We start from the raw sequence: 14,795 nt of genomic DNA, 5'->3' as shown, positions 1-14,795 counted from the left end.
AGAAAAGCAGTGAATGGCTTAAAAGGGACATGAAACCCCCCAAAAATATTTTGTGATTTAGGTAGAACATACAATTTTAAACAACTTTCCAATTTACTTCTATTATCAAATTTGCTTCAGTCTCTTGGTATCATTGTACTGGTTTCCAACTGAACACATGGGTGAGCCAATGACAATCGGTATATATATATATATATGCAGCCACCAATCAGCAGCTAGAACCTAGGTTCTTTGCTGCTCTTGAGATTACTTAGAAAAACATTTCAGAAAAAGATAAGAGAAAGAAACAAATTAAATAATAGAAGTAAATTAGAAAGCTGTTTAAAATTGCATGCTCTTTCTGAATCATGAAAGAAAAAATGTGGGTTTCATGTCCTTTTAATTGGGATTGACGTGGCCGTGTATAGTCCTGGTTCCATAATTCTCAGGATAGAATGAAGCAAATAAATTTTGAATCAGAGCATTTGACAAACTTGTAGAGGCCCTTCAAGGGACACTAACCCCACATTTTTTTCTTTAACGATTCAGATAGAGCATGCAATTTTAAGCAACTTTCTAATTTACACCTATTATCAATTTTCCTTTGTTCTCTTGCTATCTTTTTTTTTTTTTTAAAAGCAGGAATGTAAAGCTTAAGAGCCGGCCCATTTTTGGATCAAAACCTGGGTTATGCTTGCTTATTGGTTTGCTAAATGTAGCCACCAATAAGCAAGCACTATCCAGGGTGCTGAACCTAAAATGGACTGGCTCCTAAGCATTAAATTCCTGCTTTTTAAATAAAGATAGCAAGAAAACAAAGAAAAAAATGATAGGAGTAAATGAAAAAGCTGCTTAAAGGGATAGCCTACACCAGATTTTTTTTTTGTTTTAAAAGATAGATAATCCCATAATTGCATAACCAACACGTTATGGAAAACATAATTTATGCTTTCCTGATAAATTTATTTCTCTTGTAGTGTATCCAGTCCACGGATCATCCATTACTTATGGGATATTCTCCTTCCCAACAGGACGTTGCAAGAGGATCACCCAAGCAGAGCTGCTATATAGCTCCTCCCCTCACATGTCATATCCAGTCATTCGACCGAAACAAGACAAGAAAGGAGAAACCATAGGGTGCAGTGGTGACTGTAGTTTAATTAAAATTTAGACCTGCCTTAAAAAGGACAGGGCGGGCCGTGGACTGGATACACTACAAGAGAAATAAATTTATCAGGTAAGCATAAATTATGTTTTCTCTTGTTAAGTGTATCCAGTCCACGGATCATCCATTACTTATGGGATACCAATACCAAAGCTAAAGTACACGGATGATGGGAGGGACAAGGCAGGTACTTAAACGGAAGTGACCACTGCCTGTAAAAAAAAAAAAAAACCTTTCTCCCAAAAATAGCCTCCGAAGAAGCAAAGTATCAAATTTGTAAAATTTGAAAAAGTATGAGGCGCAGACCAAGACTCCGTCTCGTAAATCTGTTCAACAGAAGCCTCCTTCTAAAAAGGCCCAAGTGAAAACCACAGCTCTAGTAGAATGAGCTGTAATCCCTTCAGAAGGCTGCTGTCCAGCAGTCTCATAAGCTAAATGAATTATGCTTTTTAACCAAAAAGACAGAGAGGTTGCTGAAGTCTTTTGACCTCTCCTCTGTCCAGAATAGACAACAAACAAGGTGAATGTTTGATGAAAATCTGTAGTAGCTTGTAAGTAAAACTTTAAAGCACGAGTCACGTCCAAATTGTGTAATAGACGTTCCTTCTTTGAAGAAGGATTAGGATACAAGAACAGAACAACAATCTCTTGAGTGATATTCTTGTTAGATACCACCTTAGGTAAAAACCCAGTTTGGTACGCAGGACTACCTTATCCGTACGGAGGACCAGATAAGGAGAATCACATTGTAACGCAGATAACTCGGAGACTCTACGAGCCGAAGGAATAGCTACCAAGAAGGAACTTTCCAAGATAAAAGTTTGGTATCTATGGAATGAAAAAGTTCAAACGGAACTCCTTGAAGAACCTTAAGAACCAGGTTTAAGCTTCATGGCGGAGCAACAGTTTTAAACACAGGCTTGGTTCTAACCAAAGCCTGACCAAAAGCCTGAACGTCTAGAATACCTGCCAGACGCTTGAGCAAAAGAATAGACAGTAAAAATCTGTCCTTTCAAGGAACTAGCTGACAACCCTTTCTCAAAATCATCTTGGAGAAAAGATAATATCCTGGGAATCCAGACTTTACTCCATGAGTAACCCTTGGATTCATAACAATAAGATATTTACACCATATCTATGTTAAATTTTCCTAGAGACAGGTTTTCATGCCTGTATTAAGGTATCAATGACTGACTCGGAGAAGCCAAGCTTTGATAACATCAAACGTTCAGTCTCCAGGCAGTCCAACTCAGATTAGTTATATTTTAGATGGTTGAAAGGACCCTGAGGTAGAGGGTCCTGTCTCAGAAGCAGAGACCGTGGTGGAAAGGATGACATGTCCACCAGATCTGCATATCAGGTCCTGCGTGGCCACGCAGGCGCTGTCAAAAAAATGCCAATCACTCTCCTGCTTGATCTTGTGCAAACACCTCCGGAGGGAACTCCCACTCCCCCGGGTGAAAAGTCTGACAACTTAGAAAATCCGTCTCCCAGTTCTCAACACCTGGGATATGTATAGCTGATAGACAAGAGTGAGTCTCTGTCCAGTGAATTATTTTAAGACTTCTAACATCGCTAGGGAACTTTGTTCCCCCTTGATGGTTGATGTAAGCCACAGTCGTGATATTGTCCGACTGAAATATGATGTACCTCAGAGTTGCTAACTGAGGCCAAGTCTGAAGAGCATGGAATATCGCTCCCAGTTCCAGAATATTCATTAGAAGGAGGGTCTCCTCCTGAGTCCACTATCCCTGAGCCTTCAGGGAGTTCCAGACTGTATCCCAACCTAAAAGGCTGGCATCTGATGTAACAATTGTCCCATCTGACCTGCGGAAGGTCATACCCTTGGACAGATGGACCCGAGATAGTCACCAGAGAAGAGAATCTCTGATCTCTTGGTCCAGATTTAACAGGAGAACAAATCTGTGTAATCCCCGTTCCTCTGACTGAGCATGCATAGTTGCAGTGGTCTGAAATGTAGGCGTGCAAACGATACTATGTCCCTTGCCGCTACCATTAAGCCGATTACATTCATGTACTGAGCCACCAAAGGGCGCGGATGGAATGAAGAACACGTCAGAAATTTAGAAACTTTGACAACCTGGACTCCGTCAGGTAAATTTTCATTTCTACAAAATCTATCAGAATCCCTAGGAGGGAAACCCTTGAGATTGGGGATAGAGAACTCTTTCCTTGTTCCCTTTCCACCCATGCGATCTCAGGAATGCCAGTACTACGTCCGTATGAGACTTGGCAACTTAGATGTTTGACGCCTGTATCAGGATGTCGTCTAAATAAGGGGCCATTTTTATGCCCCGCGGCCTAAGGACCGCCAAAGCGACCCCAGAACCTCCATAAAGATTCTTGGGGCTGTAGTTAACCCAAAGGAAAGAACTACAAACTGGTAATGCCTGTCTAGAAAGGCAAACATGAAAAAACGATGGTGCTCTTTATGCATCGTAATGTGGGGATAAGCATCTTTCAAATCCATTGTAGTCCTCTAATGACTCTCCTGGATCATAGTTAAGATGGTACGAATAGTTTCCAACTTAAATGATGGAATTCTAAGGAATTTGTCTAAGATCTTTAGATCCAAAATAGATCTGAAGGTTCCCTCTCCTTGGGAACCACAAACAGATTTGAGTAAAAATTCTATCCCTGTTCCTCCCCTGGAACTGGATGGGTCTCGTACACAGTGTAAGAATGCCTCTTTCTTTATCCGGTTTGCAGATAATTGTAAAAGGTGAAATCTCCCCTTTTTTGGGGGGAAAAGCTTTGAAAACCAGAAGATATCTCTGGGATATAATTTCCAATGCCCAGGGATCCTGGGCCTCTCTCTCTCTCCCACGCCTGGGCGAAAAATGAAAGTCTGCCCCCTACAGGATCCATTACCGGATAGGGAGCCGTTCTACATGCTGTCTTAGAGGCAGCAGCAGGCTCCTTGGCCTGCTTATCTTTGTTCCAGGTCCGGTTGTCACCAGACCGTCTTGGACTGAGCAAAAGTTCTCTCTTGATTTGCCTCAGAGGAAATTGATGCCACGCCTGCCTTGAAGTTTCGAAAGGCACGAAAATTAGACTTTCTGGCCCTTGATTTGGACCTGTCCTGAGGAAGGACATTACCTCTTCCTCCAGTGATATTAGCAATAATCTCCTTCAAACCAAGGCCGAATAGGGTCTGCCCCTTGAAGGGAAGTAAGTAGCTTATTTAGTAAAGTCACGACAGCTGACCATAATATAAGCCATAGCGCTGTGCGCGCCAGCATAGTAAAAACAGAATTCTTAGCCGTTAGTTTAGTAAAAAAAAACAAGGCATCAGAAACAAAGGAATTGGCTAGCTTAAGTGCTCTAAGCTTGTCAAGTATTCATCCAATGGAGTCGCTACCTGTAAAGCCTCATCCAGAGACTCAAACCAGAACGCCGCAGCAGCAGTGACAAAAGCAATGCATGCAAGGGGCTGCAGGATAAAACCTTGTTGAATAAACATTTTCCTAAGGTAACCCTCTAATTTTTTATCCATTGGATCTAAAAAGGCACAACTGTCCTCGACAGGATAAGTGGTACGTTAGCTAGAGTAGAAAATCTTCTCTCCACCTTAGGAACTGTCTGCCATAAGTCCCGTGTGGTGGCAACTATTAGAAACATTTTTCTAAAAATAGGAGGGGAAGAGAACGGTACACCTGGTCTATCCCATTCCTAATTAATAATTTTAGTAAATCTCTTTAGGTATTGGAAAAACATCAGTACACACCGGCACTGCATAGTATTTATCCAGTCTACACAATTTCTCTGGCACTGCGATTGTACACAGTCAATCAGAGCAGCTAAAACCTCCCTGAACAACAAGTGGAGGTTCTCAAGCATAAATTTTAAATGTAGAAATATCAGAATCAGGTTAAATCATCTTCCCTGAGTCAAAAATATCACCCACAGACCGAAGCTCCCCAGCTTCTGCATATTATGAGGCAGTATCAGACATGGTTCTTAAAGCGTCTGTATGCTCTGTAACTACCCCCAGAGCTATCTTGCTTTCCTTTAATTTCAGGTAGTCTGACTAATACCGCTGCCAGTGTATTATTCACAACCTTTGCCATGTCTTGTAAAATAAACGCTATGGGCGCCCTTTATGTACTTGGCGCCATTTGAGCGTGAGTCCCTGAAGCGGGAGTCGAAGGATCGGACACGTGGGGAGAGTTAGTCGGCATAACTTCCCCCTCGACAGAATCCTCTGGTAAAATAAACGCTATGGGCGCCCTTGATGTACTTGGCGCCATTTGAGCGTGAGTCCCTAAAGCGGGAGTCAAAGGGTCTGACACGTGGGGAGAGTTAGTCGGCATAATTTCCCCCTCGACAGAATCCTCTGGTAAAATAAACGCTATGGGCGCCCTTGATGTACTTGGCGCCATTTGAGCGTGAGTCCCTAAAGCGGGAGTCAAAGGGTCTGACACGTGGGGAGAGTTAGTCGGCATAACTTCCCCCTCGACAGAATCCTCTGGTGATAATGTTTTTAAAGACAAAAAATGATCTTTATTGTTTAACATGAAATCAGTACATCTGGTACACATTCTAATATGGGGTTCCACCATGGCTTTTAAACATAATGAACACAGAGCTTCCTCTATGTCAGACATGTTAGAACAGACTAATAATGAGACTAGTAAGCTTGGAAAACACTTTAAATCAGGTTAACAAGCAATATAAAAAACGTTACTGTGCCTTTAAGAGAAACAAATTTAGTCAAAATTTGAAGAACAGTGAAAAAAAGGCAGTAAATCAAACGAAATTTTTACAGTATATGTAATAAGGTAACAGAGCATTGCACCCACTTGCAAATGGATGATTAACCTCTTAATGCAAAAAAACAGATCAAAAAAACGACAGAGACGTTTTTAAACAGACACAACAAAACTGCCACAGCTGAGCTGTGGATTACCTTCCCTATAAACGATTTTGGAAGTCCTTTTAGCCCTATAGAGATGTCCTGTAGTAATCATGGGACTGCTGAGGGAATCTGGATGATTCATTTTGTAATTTTAACTGCGCAAAAAAAGCGCTAAATTAGGCCCCTCCCACTCATATTACAACAGTGGGAAGCCTCAGTTAACTGTTTCTATGCAGAATTTAAGCCAGCCATGTGGAAAAATTAGGCCCCAATAAGTTTTATCACCAAACATATGTCAAAAAACGATTAAACATGTCAGCAAACGTTTTAAAACACATTTTTATAAGAGTATGTATCTCTATTAATCAGCCTGATACAAGTCGCTTTCACTGCATTTAAGGCTATACTAACATTACAGTTTTATCACCAATGTACATTAAAAAACGATTAAACATGCCAGCAAACGTTTTAAAACACATTTTTATGAGAGTATGTATCTCTATTAATAAGCCTTATACCAGTCGCTATCACTGCATTGAAGGCTTTACTTACATTACTTCGGTATCAGCAGTATTTTCTTAGTCAATTCCATTCCTTAGAAAAATATTTTACTGCACATACCTTATTTGCAGGAAAAACTGCACGCCATTCCCCATCTGAAGTACCTCACTCCTCAGAATGTGTGAGAACAGCAAATGGATCTTAGTTACTTCTGCTAAGATCATAGAAAAAACGCAGGCAGATTCTTCTTCCAAATACTGCCTGAGATAAACAGCACACTCCGGTGCCATTTAAAAATAACAAACTTTTGATTGAAGAAATAAACTAAGTATAAAACACCACAGACTCTCACGACCTCCATCTATGTTGAGAGTTGAAAGAGAATGACTGGATATGACATGTGGGGGGAGGAGCTATATAGCAGCTCTGCTTGGGTGATCCTCTTGCAACTTCCTGTTGGGAAGGAGAATATCCCATAAGTAATGGATGATCCGTGGACTGGATACACTTAACAAGAGAAATATACTTTTTCCCTCTTTGAGTACCTTGAATCTAAGCCTTTGCAGACTGCCCCCTTATTTCAGTTCTTTTGACAGACTTGCATTCAGCCAATCAGTGCCCTCTCATTTGTAACTCCACGGGCGAGATCCCAATGTTATCTGTATGGCACAAATTAAATAACATCCTCTAGCTGTGAAAACTGCCAAATGCATTGAAATAAGTGGAGGCATCAAGGGCTTATAAATTAGCATACGAGCCTACCTAGGTTTAGCTTTTAACAAACAATACCAAGAGAACAAAGCAAATATGATAAAAGTGAATATATCTGGGAGCATCTCCAAAAAACAGAGACTCAACAGTCTAGCTATATTAATGTATACATATCACCTCTTGTATAACAACATCTGCCTGTAATTGTATACATTTTATCTCACTGTATGCTTGAAAACTAATAAATAAAACAAGTATAAAAAAAAAAAAAAAGTGAATTGGAAAGTTGTTTAAAATTGCATTCTCTATCTGAATCATGAAAAATTAATTTTGACTAGACTGTCCCTTTAAAATTGCATGCTCTATCTGAATAATAAATGAAAAAATGTGGGTTTAGTATCCTTTTAAGGTCCGGAATAGGATGAAATAGAGCAATAGAAAAAGCGTCAGGCACTCGTCCCCAGACTTGGTAATAAAATTTACATGGCAGGTAAAAACATGCGTAAGATTGTTCAAGCATGTTTTTACCTGCCATGTCTGCATAACCTTTTTACAATTTTTCCATTTATTAATACATTTTTCGATTTTATAACCAAGTCTGGGGAAGAGTGCCTGCCACTTTTTCTATTGCTCTAGTTACATACGGCAGTCTGATCCACTGCACTAGGCTACGGCACTCCGTGCATGTCTGAGGACTTTTTGCTGCACTTTCTCACTCCGCCTGCTACTAGCTAGCGTTCCGGTCGGAGGATTTCATTTCCGGAGCACAGTGTGGTCTGTGAGCTGCGTTGGTTCACATCTCTCTCCACTAATAGGATTAAATAACCCATCCTTCAGGACACGCTAAAAAGGGGAGTATTTTTTTTTCTGGCATATATATAAGATCAATTATAAACTAATACATAGGAAAAACAAAAACAGTACTGAAATTCCTCTATTAGCTACAAGGCCATAATGGTGGAATTAGTAATGTAAAAGTAATGTTCTATCCTAATATGCCTCAAAGACAGACAAAACAGCATTCAATTTAACATTTGAGTGCATTTCTGAAGGTTTTTTTTATGGAAATCTCAGTACATTCTCTGACAGAGAGATGAGACTTTCTATTGACACCAAAAGAAATGTGATGTTTTGATTGTTTTGTAAGATGGTCACTTTGCGTAAATAATATTCTGCCCCTGTACTGTCACTACCAAAGAGGAATGCAGCTAGAGTCTAGATGCTTCAGTTAACGGATTGTTAAAAATGAGCAGAGCTGTGTAATGCTGCTATGTGAAAGCATAGAGCTGTACACAGGTCCTAGTTAGATGTGTGGTTACAGAATACCAAATAACAATAGAGAAATAATGTAAACCTTGGTTGCTGTATTTAGTAAAGATATTCATACAGAGCCATAAGATGAGCAGCAAGAAAAGAAAATGGTGCTCTGCAGGAGTTCTTCCAATTCAAAAAGTGAGTGCACAAACCCAACTATCCCTGGTGCCAAATATAGGCAAAAAGGCATATGGGAGAACTTTCTGCACTTTATTCCCTATTAGAGAAGCAAGAAACAATATATGACACAGAGGATGGGAAAGTTTATGTATAACAGTGTGATTAAAAACACAACAAAAAAACAAACAAAACACACACACAAATTTCATAAGTAGGGGCTACTATGTATATATGAAAAACAAAAATGTATACTTACTTTATAAATTCATTTCTTTCATGATGTAGAAAGTCCATAAGTCAAGTATGAAAATCCCCCTGCTGACCACTAGCAGTAGGCAAAATATATTCCAACATACGAGAGCACTTATCCTGAAACTTGAGTCATACATAAATAGCCAAGTAGAGGACAGAAAATAGAAAAGCAGGAAAGAAACTGGGGCAAAAGTGCAAAACAAATACTGCCACCAACTGATCAAAAAGAAAAGGCGGGGCTTGTGGACTCTCACCATTATGCAACAAAATTAATTTATCTGTTAAGAAATTTTGTTTTCTTTCATCAGATGGTGAAAGAGGGAGTCATAAAGTTGGAATCTATACCCAAGCAGTAAAGTCAACGAAATCACCCTGAAATAGGTGGGACAAACAGTGAAGGCAGGTGCTTTACTTATCAGTTACCACTGCAGCCTGGTCCTGTAGAACTTTACTGCCAAAAGCAGCATTAGGAGAAACAAGCACACATCAGAGTGATAAAACTATGAAAAAGTATGCACAGAGGACCATGTAGCTGCCTTACAAATCTAATCAACAGAAGCCTCACTATGAAAGGCCCAAGAAGTGATAATTGCTCTAGTAACACGCTAAAGGGGAATCTTCCCCACAAACAAATATGCCTTACAAATTAAGGCTTTAACCCCTTAATGACAACTGACGTACCAGGTACGTCATGCATTAACAAGCAGTTAATGACAATGGACGTACCTGGTACGTCAGTTGTCTAACAGAGTGCTGGAAGCGATCACAAATGCTTCCAGCAGCTCTGAGGGTATTGCAGTGATGCCTCGATATGGAGGCATCCTGCAATACCATTTTACAAGCCCCCGATGCAGAGAGAGCCACTCTGTGGCCCTCTCTGCACCGGTAGCGATAGTGCCGGGTGTGAGTTTGCGCGTGCACGACGCGCGCGTGTGCACGTGAGCATGCATGTGCGCATGCACGTGCACCCATTAACCACACTGACACCAATGAATGAGGGCAGAAAGGGGGAAAAAAGGGATTTTTTAAAAAAAAAAATATAAAAGGATCTGGGAGGGGGTGGGGGTGGGGGTATTGTGGGGAGCTGCTACACGACAGAAATAGTTTTTTTAACCCCTTAAGGACCAGCGACGTACCCTGTATGTCGCTGGCCTTTTTTTGGGACTTGATTGTTTTATACTGTGGTCTTGCCACCAGTGTTGAGACTGCTCTATTCCACAAAGCCTTCTGGAGGGATGGCATTAATAGCGTGCTCTTGCTAGACTTGTGCTATTATGTCCTGAAAAAACCCTTAACGACCAGTGACATACAGGGTATATTGTGGTCATTAAGGGGTTAAGTAAAAATAAAATAAAAATACTTTTTGGGGGGTTTTTGGGGCCAAACTGGGTACTGGCAGAAAGCTGCCAGTACCCAAGATGGTGGTAATTAGGTAGGGGAGAGGGTTAGAGAGCTGGAGGGGGGATCAGGGAGGTTGGGGCTAAGGCAGGGGTCCATCACAGCTAAAATACTTTATTATTTTTATTTAAAAAAAAAAAAACCTCTTTTATTTAGTACTGGCAGACTTTCTGCCAGTACTTAAGATGGCGGGAACAATTGTGGGGTGGGGGAGGGAAGAGAGCTGTTTGGGAGGGATCAGGGGGTGGGATGTGTCAGGTGGGAGGCTGATCTCTAAAATTAACCCTGCAAGCTCCCTACAAGCTACCTAATTTAACCCCTTCACTGCTGGGCATAATTAACGTGTGGTGCGCAGCAGCATTTAGCGGCCTTCTAATTACCAAAAAGCAACGCCAAAGCCATATAAGTCTGCTATTTCTGAACAAAGGGGATCCCAGAGAAGCTTTTACAACAATTTCTGCCATAATTGCACAAGCTGTTTGTAAATAATTTCAGTGAGAAACCTAAAATTGTGAAAAATGTAAAGTTTTTTTTTTTTTTTTTTATTTGCTCGCATTTGGCGGTTAAATGGTGGCATAAAATATACCAAAATGGGCCTAGATCAATACTTGGGGTTGTCTACTACACTACACTAAAGCTAAAATTAACCCTACAAGCTCCCTAATTAACCCCTTCACTCCTGGGCATAAAACACGTGTGGGGCGCAGCGGCATTTAGCGGCCTTCTAATTACCAAAAAGCAACCCAAAAGCCATTTAAGTCTGCTATTTCTGAAAAAAGGGGATCCCAGAGAAGCATTTACAACCATTTGTGCCATAATTGCAGAAGCTGTTTGTAAATAATTTCAGTGGGAAACCTAAAGTTTGTGACAAATTTTGTGAAAAAGTGAACTGCATTATCGATTATGACAATTAGTTGTTGCAGCTCTAATTTGATTGTTTAAAAAGATAAACACCTTTACATATTAATATACTTTATACCCTTGAAGATTTCCTGTTTCTAAGCCCCTGCAGATTTCCTGTTTCTAAGCCCCTGCAGATTTCCTGTTTCTAAGCCCCTGCGAAGTGTTACTCTGGGAGAATTGAGGTAATTTATTAGTTGAATGAGTGGGGATAGTATTAATTATCTAATCAAAGTTGGTTTTCAATTATTTGTAATCCAAAGTGTGGTATTTAGTGTAAATAAATTATTTAGCTTAAACAATTGGCATAGTTGAGCAGATTGGTTTGGGTAAATGTGTGATAATTAAATGGCAGTGTACTTTCTTTGTACAAGTTTTAAGATAGTTGGTCATATCTTTGTGGAGATCACTAATCTGCACTAAAACCCACAAAACTGGTCACTCCCCACAGCCCCTATCCCACACACACCGCATCCACCACTGTACACGCACACACCGCATCCACCACTGTACACGCACACACCGCATCCACTGTGTACACGCACACACCGCATCCACTGTGTACACGCACACACCGCATCCACTGTGTACACGCACACACCGCATCCACTGTGTACACGCACACACCGCATCCACTGTGTACACGCACACACCGCATCCACTGTGTACACGCACACACCGCATCCACTGTACACACGCACACACCGCATCCACTGTACACACGCACACACCGCATCCACTGTACACACGCACACTGCATCCACTGTACACACACACACTGCATCCACTGTACACACACACACTGCATCCACTGTACACACACACACTGCATCCACTGTACACACACACACACACACACACTGCATCCACTGTGTACACACACACACACACTGCATCCACTGTACACACACACACACACACTGCATCCACTGAACACACACACACACACTGCATCCACTGTACACACACACACACTGCATCCACTGTACACACACACACACTGCATCCACTGTACACACACACACACACTCTGCATCCACTGTACACACAAACACACACTGCATCCACTGTACATACACACACACACACACACACACTGCATCCACTGTACACACACACACTGCATCCACTGTACACACACACACTGCATCCACTGTACACACACACTGCATCCACTGTACACACACACACACTGCATCCACTGTACACACACACACTGCATCCACTGTACACACACACACACTGCATCCACTGTACACACACACACACTGCATCCACTGTACACACACACACACTGCATCCACTGTACACACACACACACACTGCATCCACTGTACACACACACACACACACTGCATCCACTGTACACACACACACACACACTGCATCCACTGTACACACACACACACTGCATCCACACACACACTGCATCCACTGTACACACACACTGCATCCACACACACACTGCATCCACTGTACACACACACACACACACTGCATCCACTGTACACACACACACACTGCATCCACTGTACACACACACACTGCATCCACTGTACACACACACACACACTGCATCCACTGTACACACACACACACACACACTGCATCCACTGTACACACACACACACACACACACACTGCATCCACTGTACACACACACACACACACACACACACACACTGCATCCACTGTACACACACACACACACACACACACTGCATCCACTGTACACACACACACACACACACTGCATCCACTGTACACACACACTGCATCCACTGTACACACACACACACACACTGCATCCACTGTACACACACACACACACACTGCATCCACTGTACACACACACACACACTGCATCCACTGTACACACACACACACTGCATCCACTGTACACACACACACACTGCATCCACTGTACACACACACACACTGCATCCACTGTACACACACACACACACACTGCATCCACTGTACACACACACACACTGCATCCACTGTACACACACACTGCATCCACTGTACACACACACACTGCATCCACTGTACACACGCACACACTGCATCCACTGTACACACGCACACACTGCATCCACTGTACACACGCACACACTGCATCCACTGTACACACGCACACACTGCATCCACTGTACACACACTGCATCCACTGTACACACACACTGCATCCACTGTACACACACACACACACTGCATCCACTGTACACACACACACTGCATCCACTGTACACACACACACACACACTGCATCCACTGTACACACACACTGCATCCACTGTACACACACACACACACACTGCATCCACTGTACACACACACTGCATCCACTGTACACACACACACACACTGCATCCACTGTACACACACACACACACTGCATCCACTGTACACACGCACACACTGCATCCACTGTACACACACGCACACACTGCATCCACTGTACACACACACACTGCATCCACTGTACACACACACACACACTGCATCCACTGTACACACACACACTGCATCCACTGTATACACACACACACACACACACTGCATCCACTGTACACACACACACACACTGCATCCACTGTACACACACACACACTGCATCCACTGTACACACACACTGCATCCACTGTGTACACACACACACTGCATCCACTGTGTACACACACACACACTGCATCCACTGTGTACACACACACACACTGCATCCACTGTACACACACACACTGCATCCACTGTACACACACGCACACACTGCATCCACTGTACACACACACACTGCATCCACTGTACACACACACACTGCATCCACTGTACACACACACACTGCATCCACTGTACACACACACTGCATCCACTGTACACACACACTGCATCCACTGTACACACACACTGCATCCACTGTACACACACACTGCATCCACTGTACACACACACACAATCCACTGTACACACACACACACTGCATCCACTGTACACACACACACACACACTGCATCCACTGTACACACACACACACACACTGCATCCACTGTACACACACACACACTGCATCCACTGTACACACAAACACACTGCATCCACTGTACACACAAACACACACTCTGCATCCACTGTACACACACACACACACACTGCATCCACTGTACACACACACACACACTGCATCCACTGTACACACACACACTGCATCCACTGTACACACACACACTGCATCCACTGTACACACACACACTGCATCCACTGTACACACACACACTGCATCCACTGTACACACACACACTGCATCCACTGTACACACACACACACTGCATCCACTGTACACACACACACACACACTGCATCCACTGTACACACACACACTGCATCCACTGTACACACACACACACACTGCATCCACTGTACACACACACACACTGCATCCACTGTACACACACACACACACACACTGCATCCACTGTACACACACACACACTGCATCCACTGTACACACACACACACTGCATCCACTGTACACACACACACACTGCATCCACTGTACACACACACACTGCATCC

At 42.5% G+C, this 14,795-nt stretch overlaps 1 protein-coding gene across 2 annotated transcripts in view; it reads right to left on the bottom strand.

Moving 5' to 3' along the window:
- Positions 1-14,795, bottom strand: part of CASP8AP2 (caspase 8 associated protein 2) — a 104,157-nt gene that overhangs the window by 73,259 nt on the left and 16,103 nt on the right. The window lies entirely within an intron of this gene.

This window comes from Bombina bombina, chromosome 4 (assembly GCF_027579735.1).
Source record: "Bombina bombina isolate aBomBom1 chromosome 4, aBomBom1.pri, whole genome shotgun sequence".
NCBI classification, from domain to species: Eukaryota; Metazoa; Chordata; class Amphibia; order Anura; family Bombinatoridae; genus Bombina; species Bombina bombina.
The sequence above is the reverse complement of the archived record's forward strand: the minus strand, read 5'-3'. Positions and strand labels throughout refer to the sequence as shown.